Below are 12,358 nucleotides of genomic sequence, written 5' to 3' on the forward strand. Positions count from 1 at the left end.
TCAGAGCAACTGAATGGACTACAATCGGTAGTTGTAACTACAATGTGCTCCTCTAAGGTCAATGGAGCTCAGAATGGGCAGTGAGTGTAGAAACAAGGAGGTGGTCATACTGTTATGGCTGACTGTTTCAATATGTCATTCGCATCACAAATTAATAACAGAAACAAAACTGGGATAATTCACTTCTGTCATCTAGGAAATAATCCACTGTTGAAAAGCATGTGCAACAATGTGCAAGAAAGAGTAAGAGTCAGAAGACAGTAAAAATCTGTTGTATTTTCTGTACTGTGACGACTGCATACTGTGAGACTTCAGATAAAGACATTTGTTTTTTTAAAGAGGTAAGCAGCACTGAACAAGACATGTCTGTCCAACAGTTCAAGACGCAAATGGAAAAAAGTACAGTTACAGTTACTGCATTTGTTGGAAATGTGGACAGTTTGCAGTGTTTTAAACCAGAGGAACATGTAAATAACTAATCAGATGACAGTTATTGGTATTGATCTCAACTCCCCAACAAAGCTGGTTCTTCATTTTGTAAGCTAAAACAGATTGTGCCACACCCTTCCTCTCCTCGACCCAAAACAGCAGGCCATTAAGAGCAGTGGCCTACGGTAAGGAAAGAAAGAGACGAGACTCTTTATTTCCAGACACAAGCTATACAGGACAGTGGCATTGTTCTGAATGCTTCTGTGCAAGTGCAAATACGGCTGAGCTGAAAAAAATAGGTTAAAAACACAGTGCCTCCAAGGCTCTATGGTTCTGCGTTTTTGTGAATTTTTTATCCCAACCCATCCCTATCTGTCTCTCTCTTTGGAAGACTACCACACAGCTAGAGAAAATGAACCTTTGTGTCTATCAATGGTGATGTGTGTTAACAGCTGTCACGGCCACGCTGACTCTCTTCACCTGTTCTACTGATCTCTGTTTCTCTGTCTGTCAGTGAGGCGTAGCCTGTCTGCCCTGAGCCTTACCCCTGAAAGGCAAACACACACACAAATACACACATAAGTCCACTACAGTGAGTCCTTACACACATAAGTCCACTACAGTGAGTGTTGTGATGGATTCTTTCTCCCTCTCATCCTGCTCCACATTAGAACAGCAGTTACAGGCTGGATCAGAGCTTTGTGAGTCACTGCAAGACCCACGCAGATACACATTCCCCAACAGACATTTAAACACACACACACACACACTATGTGAGAAAGTTATACCAGTTTTAACAGCAGACAGAGTTGCTTTCTTAAATACATTTTATAACACTATTGTTTTTGTTTTCTTTGTCTTTAAATAAATAGTGGAAGGAAACTAGTGCAACTGGAGGAAACACACAGACACGGGGAGAACACACAGACCACTAGAGACACTGGAAAAAGCATTTTCCTAGAGTGATCCCTCCAACAATTCCCTGCAATTCCAGGATTAAGCCCTGCATAATGCTCTGGCTGTTTCTAAATCTGAAAATATGATTGTAGTTTTTCCTTTTTAAATAATACAGGTTTCTAATGATATTTAAAGCACTACATTTACAAAGTTTATCAGACTGCAAAAGACAGCCCTAATGGGAGGCCTTTGACCAAATCAGTGAGCAGCGAACTAACAAAGGCAGCAGTAAGAAATGTATATTTTATGTAAGTGTTCCTTTCAAAAGCCTCAAAAAGAAAAATGTTAGAACCTTTAAGTGTTTACTGTCCCGACTTAGACTTCATACACCCACAGACAAATTCACAAATAAACACGTCTACATCAGACTGTGTTTGTCCGTGTGCGTGTGTGTATTCTCAGCATGTCCAGCCCAAACATCAGACTCCTAAAGACCCACACACACACACACCCGCCTCCACAGCCTGCATCCTGCTCAAGTGCGAGAGAAAACACACCACCAGCCTCCATCACTTCAGCTCTGTGTGTGTTCAAACAAAGCAAATGTCCTCAAAGATACTAGAGACTATACAAACAGAATGTAAACTGAGTGTGTGTGTGTGTGTGTGTGAGAAAGTGTGTATTGTGCATTATACACAAAGCAGAATGTATGAGATGTGAGAATCCTGCAGGTCAGCGCTAATGATTCTCTCCAGATCTGAGTCCATTCACATTTCCCCCACAGCTGGACACTCACTGACTCACGATTCATGGCCACACACAAACACTAGAGGGCAGTGGTGCACATGCAGGATTTATAAAAAGAAACCAATTCATTTGTATGAACCTTTTATTGTAAACAATAGCAAAATGTGAGAGCAGAGGAGAACAGAAGAGACAAGACCATGATAATAGTTTTAAGAAGTGAATACAAAAGTAAGAAGAAAAGTTAAAAGAGTGGAGGAGAGAGAGCATGGTGGAACTTGAAAGGAAACAAGCGAAGAGAAATCAGAAAACGAGTCGGGAGAGAAAAGAGGAGAAACTTAAAAATGGAGAAAAGTAGAAATTGGAAGAAATGAAGACGAGAAGGAAAAAGGAGAAGGTAACATTGGAGAGGAGATACGAGAAAAGATGGGAATGCGTAGAACGTACAGAAGGAAAGACCAGGGTTGAGAAGAGAAAGAAACCTGAAGAGAATGGAACAGAGCAAGAGAGAAGAGAAACAAAAAGAAAGAAAAAAATCTGTTTATCCCAGACCCTTTCAGTGCGCAGAGGTCAGTCCTTGCCCTCTTGACAAGATAAATACAGTAATTCATTTTCCATTGGATTAATGTGAAATATTACGTGAATAAACCACCGTCCAAAACACAATATCACCTGAGTTATATCAGCTGCTGCATGAGTTATTGAATGTCATGTACAAATAGCCTGCAGACATCTGGCTCTGATTTGGCCTGAGCTCCTAATAGCCCTCTTCTTTTCTGTCTGAGCGGAAAGGTCTGGACACTCACACTCCTGTTTTCACTGCAGCTGCAGCCGTTTCCTCAGCGCACTGCTTTTGGTGCCACACTTGTCTGGGGCCAGTGTAACACTTGTAACAGAGTGTAATGAGGTCTGATCATTGACTTGCCACGAGCTTGAAGTCAGTTTAGTGTGATGCTAATGGGTGAACAGAGATAAATAGTGGTTGTTCGTTCCTAAAGCTCCGGAGATTTTAACGGGGATCAATGTCAGGTCAGGGATATTGTGAGCACCAGATATGGCTGTGATACAGGTAGTGTACATTGGTCATGGATTCAATGCCTCTGGCCACTGTTTGTGAGGAGTGTAGCGTGTTCTCAAGGTGTCTGCATGGGTTTCCCAATGCTGGGGGTTCCTCCCAAGAATACAATGCTTGTAGGTGGATACACTGTTGTTGTGTGATGCACTGGATTGGGGCAACATTTACCCAGTTTCAGGGCTGTCCTATTTTCTGTAGTGATTATGATTTTGCTGCAATGAATCGTGAATAATTACTGTGTCAACTTGTCGTCAAAATGTTGTTTTTGCTGGTTTTTTATTATAACAACAAACATTTCTTAAAATAAACATGACCCATGTCCTCACTTTTGGAACAAAATATTTATTATTCATTCATTCATTCATTCATTATCTGTAAGCGCTTATCCAGTTCAGGGTCGCAGTGGGTCCAGAGCCTACCTGGAATCATTGGGCGCAAGGCGGGAATACACCCTGGACGGGGCGCCAGTCCTTCACAGGGCAACACAGACACACACACATTCACACCTACGGACACATTTGAGTCGCCAATCCACCTACCAACGTGTGTTTTTGGACTGTGGGAGGAACCCGGAGCACCCGGAGGAAACCCACGCGGACACGGGGAGAACACACCAACTCCTCACAGACAGTCACCTGGAGCGGGAATCGAACCCACAACCTCCAAGCCCCTGGAGCTGTGTACCTGCGACACTATATTTATTATTATTTAAATATCAAAATGACTATTATTTTCAGTTTCTAAATTATATTTCATACTCACGTTCTGTTTAGTACAATGGTATATTACGTAAAAGTCCTTGAGATACAAGCTATTCTTTCCCCTTTTTTTTAAAATGACAGCCAATAAAAAAAAGTACTGTATTATCACTGTCACGTAACTGTGATGGATATAATAACGGAACAAGAAAATGTTTTTTCTCTGTCAGCTTATAATTAGAAGTTCATTTGGCTCAGTCAAAAAGCTGGTTCTTATATAGAACCTTTATAGCTCTTAAAAAATAAAGTGAAAATGCTGTGACTAGTTCATAAACCCCACGTACACTAATCAGTGCATGACAGTATATGTCAGTCATAGAGTGCCCCTGTGAGTCAGACAGGTCAGGAGAGAAATGTACTCACCTCTCCACAGCCACAGAGCAGGGTCTTTGGAATCATTCATTAGCCTTTTTTTACTGTTCTGGAGGACAATCTCCTTAGGAAATAAGTAAGTAAGAGATATTTTATAGATTTAGATATTCATAGGGATGTGAGTATATTTGCAGCTGTGTGTGTGTGTGTGTGTGTGTGTGTGTGTGTACCAGGTGGGAGGGTGCAGTGGGTCTACAGAACTTAGAGTGTGTGCAGGGTCAGCTACGTGAGAGGTCAGTGTTTTCCACACCCTGAAGCCTGCTGTTTTATCAGCTTTTTTCTCTTTTTTATGGACAGGTCTTGAACTCATGCATACTTATACAGACACACACACACACACACAATGAGAATGTACTGTCTCTGTTGGACCAAAACCTTCATATTTTGACACATTTTGAAAACACTTGCCTGTTAAACTGTGCACGAATTTGCATCGTAACCTACACAGAAAGTCAAGAGCGTGTTAGTCATTGACCTGGAGTCTCTTATTTAGGGATGAAGGTTTTTATTGTGTGTGTTATTATAGCTGAGTACTGCAGGAGCAGAGGGTCCTGGGCTGGTGTGAGTGCAGGATAAGGTTGGTCAGAGCAGGTGACTGTGTGTTTGAATGGGAACATCAGCAGATCCATAGCGCTCGGTCCTCCAGCCCAGCAGCAGCTGCTCGTGTTTATAAACAAAAGCCTCTGCTTATACACAACCACACGGCAACTTCACAGCTCGGCTTGTACAAACGAACCCTCACACACCACACGCAGCATGAAACACAGATTCAGTTACACACACTTAGACAATTCCAGACAAAACTCATCATTGTGTCATCATTCTTGTCTGTGAAATCGTCTCTGGCGGTTTCCAAACTTTTTTTTTCCTGAAACCATAAGCATGGAGCTCAAGTCAGTCCAAGTTTCACTGCAACAAACAACGGTACACTCCGAGCCGCGAGCATCTGGTTCTGTTGGGTGAAAACATGTTTGGGTGGAAAATGCGTTATTTGTGGACTCCGCTGGAATCCGAAGTGTCAAACAATAACTAACACTGGGATATAAATGTATTCAAGCCATCAGCAGAGCTTTCGCACAAGGAAATCAAATAATTCTACTGCTATTTCAGGCACTGTGATAAAACAGCCTGTAGACACCCAAGAGGGCAATCTTATCACAAGTATGTGTACACAGCGCAGAACGAGTGCTATGAACACAGAATACTCAAACAGCAGCCTACACACACAGTTTAAACACTCAAACGCACACTAGTCAACAGCTGAGGGGAGAAACGATCTGATCTGTAACCACTGGCAACTACCGAGTCTGAGAATGAGCAGTGCTGAAAAAGTGTGTGGAAGCGGCATGGTAAGAAGTTCTGTAAAAGGTTTACAGATACGATGATACGCCTCCCTGTGGGTGTTTACATTCTTCAGAACCTTAAATCCAATGGAACAAGTACCTGTTTATACCAACGAGACTACAAACACAAAAATTATATTTTGAATGCATTCATTAAGACGTGTACATAATGTCCAAATGAATCAAACATTACCACTGTGAAGTTTAGCTTTCCCTTCTTTGACCTGTGAACTGCTCCACTACCAACTCCACTACTGTAACACTTCCATTCCATTCATTGCTCTCGATATACAAAATTCAAACAAATGTATTTCCAGTTGCTTCCATGGTAAATATGTTTGTGTCTGACAATCACAGTAGGTATCACCTCACAGCAGATTATAAGAAGTAGTCTTGGGAATTTAGAATTGGGAAATTCAACATTGCATTTGCCTACCTCTGTAACTTGATTATTTCTAACTAAAGAATCAGCCAAACTGCATTTAATATAAACACACATTTTTCATGAAGATTTACAAACCATTTACCAAACATTCCTGCTTTATCACTAAGATCAGTAAAGTTAGGACGGGATGACATTTCCACTAGACTGGACAGTGCTGGTGAGAGAACGATGGTAAATCTTCATACACTACACATGGTAATAGAATGAGAGGATCTGGCTCACGGCTGCTCTTGCTTTATAACAGAGTTGAAATCTGCATCCACTGTGAAAAATCACATGGATTTGATTGTCAGGTGAATCTTACATGTTATTGATTTACTGCCAGTAAAAACTATAATAAAATTGTTTATTTTGATTGCTCTTGTAACCATAAATATATTAGTTTCTACTGAAATTTATTTATTCTATTTATTGGCAACCCTCTAAAATATATTTCTTCATTACATTTCTATAAAAGAACACCCAGTTTAATAAAGGAGAAAAATAAAAACAATCACTTTCTTTGTGTGAGGCGCATTGGCTAAGGTATTTATTACAGCGCAAACAGTAGTGTGTTTGAGCACAACAGTGCTTTTAAATTAATCTGGAAATATGTACATAGTGGAATGTATTACTTTATTACAAATGTATTACTTTATTCTGTGCATTGAGAAATAAGCACCGTCAACAAATATGCTGTGAACATCAAATCAGTAGCACTGTTTTCAGAACCAGACTCAGTCAGTTCATTATGGTGAACTGAAATGAAAACTCCATGTATTTATAACATGAAAGGCTAGTGTTGTCTAATCAGAAACGGTGCTGTCCAGGGTCCTGAAATAGATCACATAATGCCACATGTCAAGTATCATTGGCCGTGTCATCATGGTCAGGTCATCGTAGACACAGCAGTCTAACTGTTAATCTAAAACACTTTTATTAGTGGACAAAATAATTGGGGGAGAAACCTGCTAAAGTCAGAGCGTGCTGATACACACACAGCTATCAGATCCAACTGAAGCATTAGACCATAATTCATATGAGTGAACGAGTGGAGCTCTGTGGGCCTCATCATAAGTCCTCCACTGCAGCACTGCTCTGTGACACATTACACACACCATGCTAGAGGAGTGTCATTCCTCTCCAATCCCCCAAACACTTTTACAGAGGGAGGCCGCTTCGTGCCTTACACTTACAGCCAAATAAAACACTAAGTAAGCCTATAAAGCTCACCCAGCCCAGTGCTTACTGCGGGCTTATTGGACCGTTCTACACACACACACACACACACGTACACACAGTGAATCTGTTTGCCTCTGCTCTTCTCCGTGCTCCACTCTCCGGGCTGGCTGACGTAACAGTGCAATGAGCTATTGTACGCTGGTCTGGGTCTCGCAGTCTGTCTTGGGGAGGACAGGCAGAAGGCACAGACAGGATGTCCCCCTGCCAAGAGTCTATTAACTAATCCCCTGTTTATAAAGTCGACTTCAGTATCTTACAAGACTGATCGCTAGATAAAACACAGGGTTTTATTTCTAAGCAACTACTTAACAAAACACTGTGCGGCCAGGGCCTCCACAGCCCTGAGAGCTCTTCCGGGCAAGAGTTCACTGGAGTGAATGCAAACACCTATTAAGCTTGTTAGTATCAATAATCATTCGTTATAATTATTAGGATCGTTAATCATAAAGCTCAACTAATAACGCTGCACGCTGTTTACTTGCGCTGTGACGTGTACAGTCTTATTAAAGTGCTTCTATTTTCAGCAGTGTTAATCATGACTGTCGTCTTTGGGTGTATTCTAACAGCAATGAGGCAACAGCACACATCTTTACGTCAGTCATGACCGGGATTACGACTGGCTGAAATGTTGCCATGTCTCAGGTTTGTATAAGAGGAATCTTGATGACGTTTGAGACTTAATCCATCAATATTATGGCTTCTATTTTGATGGGAAATATTTAGTGTGCAGGTTTTACAGTGCAGTAGCCTTTATAAAGAACAGTACACTAGGTCTTGGATAAAACAAATGCTATAGGAAAAAACAACGTGTGGTAGAAATGTGGCATAAAGACAAATAAAATTATCCACTTATATGTTATGAGAAAAAAAAAGTGGGTAGAAACGGACTAAACAGCGGGTGAAAGAGTTAGAGCTGTAATGATTCTTAAGAGCAGTCAACATCACCCGCACGTCTGAGGACCAGGGCCAAATTTCCATGATGCAGCTGCTTGCTTGGCTTTGAAGGTGTGGGCCAGGAAAGGTTCTCTCTCCCTCTCTCCTCCCTCCCTCTCTCCTCTTTCTCTGTCCCTTTCCTCTTCATTCCTTTCACACTGTCCTGCTTTTTCTTTCCCTGTCCCTCACTTCCCCCTCTCATCTTCATTCCTCTGTCCCTTCTCTCTCTGTGTTTCTTTTTCCATGTCGCTTTCCTTCACTTCTCCCCCTCTTTCCTTCCTTTTTTTCTCTGTTTTTACCCCTTCTTATTCACCACCCCCTCTCCCTCTCTCTCCCCCACCCCTCTATCGTTCTTTTCCCTTTTGGGTACCATTAAGGCGAGTGGGAGGAAAAGGCCCAAGCTCTTTTCCATGTGATGAGCACAAATCCTGTTCTAACAGGATCCAGACGTGGGGAAGCTGGTGAGCTCCAGCAGCTGACAGGCTCCATAAACGCTGCTGGCGTACCAGGAGACGGCAGCAGCTTCTCATCAAATACCAAATGCCTGCGTGTTCTCTCTCTCTCTCTCTCTCTCTCTGTCATTCCTTCTCTCCCGCCCCACAGCAGCACCCGTGCTAACCAGATGTCAGAGCATGTCTACTCTGCAGCCACCAAGAGAGGGGAGACAGACACAGAAGAAGACAAACAGGGAGAAGCAGAGAAAGAGTGGTTGGAGAGACAGGTAGGAGGACAGAAAGATAAAGAAACAGGAAGGAAAATAAAAGCCAGAGCCAGCAACACTTCATAATCCATTTGAGCCTTGCTCTGTCTATACAGAGATTAAAAACAAGGTTTATAAGCATACGTATAACTCACTAAAAAGGAACAGATGTCTAAGTGGACAGAGTGAAAATGGCTTGAATTTTCAGTGCTTCCACTTGAGCTGGGTTTCAGCCCAAGGCTGTATAGTAGCACTCTCAGCACAGTAGCTGCAGTGTCACAAGCCAGACTTCTGCCTATCATCTGAGCGATTACACTGGCCTAGTAGCACACATTGAGTCATTTGAGAGCTATCTTAAATAAAATAAATAAAAAACTAGGCGAGCCTATGTTTGCCAGACCGCCATTAGCCATATAGCCATTGTCACAGACAAAACAGGAACGCCCAGAATACACACCCTGTCTGAAGAAGCTTTGGTGCTTCATATTTGTTTACATGTGGTTTTTATTATGTGATTGTGTGGTACAGAAAATATGGAGGGCAGGTAATAATGCAGTGTTTTTCTTGTTCATTTTATTTAAAAATAAATACTAGAGGATCTACCACCAAAGAACAAAGAAGATCAAGAACATGTGGTTGATTTTAAAGATTACATTTACTTATTTATTCAGTGTAACTGATTTGAGTAAAACAGGTGAAGATTAAGGAGGCTGTGTGCAGCTGTATGTAGTTTTATAAACACAATAACGCCACAAAATGTCTCCGCACCAATCTTTCAGGCGAAGACACACACTCATGTGAAATAAGACAAATTCAGCAGTCCTCCTCTCTCTGTGAGATATAATAATTGTGTAAATGTTGCAGAGTTCTGAGCCGTCCTGCAGAGCTTGTGAACTAAACCAACACCGAGGCGAGGCACTGGCTAACCCACATGGTGCCGCGCCAAACACAGCCCCAGAAACACACACAAACGGACCATGTTCCTGTCTTATTTCTTATTATTCAGCCACGGTTCAACTGAAGAACCTACTGTTCTTTGGTTCCAGCTGGGAACTCATTTTTCTTGTTCGCGAACAAGTTTATGTCGGTGGAAATGTGCCGAACACTTCCAAATTTATTTCACCAACTGGAATGTGGAATACGGCCGAACAAACAACAGCCGGTGTAGTAGCGCCACCTTAAGTTCTCTCTGTGAAATACAGCTGAACTACGAGATCCTACGTACGTAGATCCATGTGCGTTTCAACATTTGGAGTCAGTCAGAAAGAGAAAATGCCTCTTCTAGGTTGGCCGCACAGTTGCATTATTGGTTTTGTTATTGAAATATGTGCTGTCATTCATTCATTAATTTACTGTAAACAGTTCATCCTGTTCAGGGTTGCAGTGGGTCCAGAGCTTGCATAAAATCATTGGGGGTGCAAGGCAAGAACACATCATGGACGTAGCCCCAGTCCATCACAGGGCATCGCAAACACACATATTCACTTACACACTCACACTTACGGACATACCAAAACGTTTTTGAACCATGGGAGGAAACCAGACCACCCGGAGGACATCCATGCAGACCTGAAGAGAACACACCAAACTCCTCAGAGACAGTGACATAGGTGAGGTAGGGTTTGAACCATGGGGCAGTGGAACTCTGTGGGGCAGTGATGATACATTTTGTACCACCATGCTTAAAACAGAGGTATCATGCATTTTTAAATAATGTGCAGGCTACTGTGCAGTAATATTTTACTGCAAATGTAAGTTTCAAACCTTCAGAAGAAGCGACAAAAATATCATAAACATTTCCTTATTTTGTAAACAAGTTTAGATTTTCTGATTTAAAAAAACAGACCTGTATTAAATGGCCTTATTGTCTGTGAATTTGAAACAGACGGCATCACTTTTCTCCCCCCTCCATCTTGTGTTAGAGCTAGCACTAGACGGAGAACAGGATAACAGTCCTGTGGCTACTGCTGCTACTGTGCTGTGGAAAAGTGTTTCTGCACACTGTCACCTGCACTGCTTCAGCAGTCAGGGCCCAGAGAAGGCCTTTAACAGCCACTCAGATCTGCAGAGGGAGAGTAGAGCCAGAGTGAATGAACAGCAGCTCAAATTCTCCTTTCTCAGCAGCTCAGGGGGAGCAAGGGCCACACAGCCCAGACAGGGCACAGACGAAACACGAGCAGCCGGACGCTACCCCTCCCTAACCACCGCCAGTTGACCCTCTGGAGACACTACGATACTTTTGGTACTGGGATGTGGGAAATTTGTGTGTGTGTGTGAATACGACTGTTGAGGAAAATGAGAGAAAAAACAGGTTTGTCATGTTTGAAAAGAATAAAGACTAATTCCTTTCTTGTTTTGGTTTCTGTGGTTACAATTTTAGGGAAGGAACTCTGGGTTTCCTCATCCATTCATACGAATGTCAGTTTCATACACTTGCAATCATAATGACTCAGCCCCCATTGCAGATTAGGTTTATTAGCAAATTTAAGCTTTCACTTGTTTGCAATAAACCAATTAACCAAGAACAATTTAAATAGCTCAACTCAACTAATTTAACCTGTGGTTATTCCAAATGCAGCACTAAACGCCACCTCTAATGACTACTGCAGTCTCTGAAGTATTTAGTCTCTTTATGGCAAACAGCAAAAGTTATATTAATATCAAAACGTAGAGCACTCTTTTGCTGTTATGACCTGCTAAATCAGTGGTTCTCAAACTTTTTCTATCATTCCCCACCACAGACGAAAGCGAGTTTCCGCGCCAAACCTATCCCATATTGCCTCCAAAAAATGGTAATAAAATACAGAAAACATGTCTAATTAAACAGTGCATCAGTTTCTCACTTTTCAATCTGTGTAAAAATGTTTTGGTGTACTGGTGGGGGACATATTTGCTGAGTCAAAATATTAGATAGCTATAAACTGATACTTATGTAGATAAGGCAGTAAAATACTGCATTTATAATGATGTGGAACAGCATTTGATTAACATTAACGTTAGAGAGTGAGGCTGTGTCCCAACAACACACTATGGAACTTTACATATTCACACTATTCAGTGCAGAAGTGTGCAGCTTGGGACACGGCCAGAGGCTAACGTTAACTTGCTGCATGTTTAGAGCGCTTTCTCACAACCTGAACACAGCTAATATTAACGTTGACTAACTCTCAGATCCTCCTGTGTTGCCCTAACAGTTATACACAAGCCGCATTAATAACTGAAATTAGCCGTCATTGTTATCTGTTGTGCCCTCGTTACTGACCTCAAGCCCAGAGCTGGTAAACATTAACTTTATAAACCAGACTCTGATGGTGAAGCAGAGGCCAGTGAAACTGATGTTTGGAGCAGCTTCATATTTGAACAGGTGCCTTAATGAAGGCTGAAAGAAGACCCACCCTGTGTCTGACTTACAGCCAAAACGTGTTCATCTCAGTGGTGCAT

At 41.9% G+C, this 12,358-nt stretch overlaps 1 protein-coding gene across 2 annotated transcripts in view; it reads right to left on the reverse strand.

The window, feature by feature from the left end:
* The window catches only part of kcnq5a (potassium voltage-gated channel, KQT-like subfamily, member 5a), a 216,459-nt gene that overhangs the window by 36,698 nt on the left and 167,403 nt on the right, over nucleotides 1-12,358 (reverse strand). The window contains exon 2 of one of the 2 annotated variants that reach the window (XM_066678509.1): nucleotides 910-976. The exons of the other annotated variant lie outside the window; for it this stretch is intronic. The gene's annotated coding sequence lies outside the window, so the exon portion shown is untranslated. The remainder of the gene's footprint in view (nucleotides 1-909; nucleotides 977-12,358) is intronic. 2 annotated transcript variants of the gene reach the window in all.

Source organism: Hoplias malabaricus, chromosome 8 (assembly GCF_029633855.1).
Source record: "Hoplias malabaricus isolate fHopMal1 chromosome 8, fHopMal1.hap1, whole genome shotgun sequence".
Classification (NCBI taxonomy): Eukaryota; Metazoa; Chordata; class Actinopteri; order Characiformes; family Erythrinidae; genus Hoplias; species Hoplias malabaricus.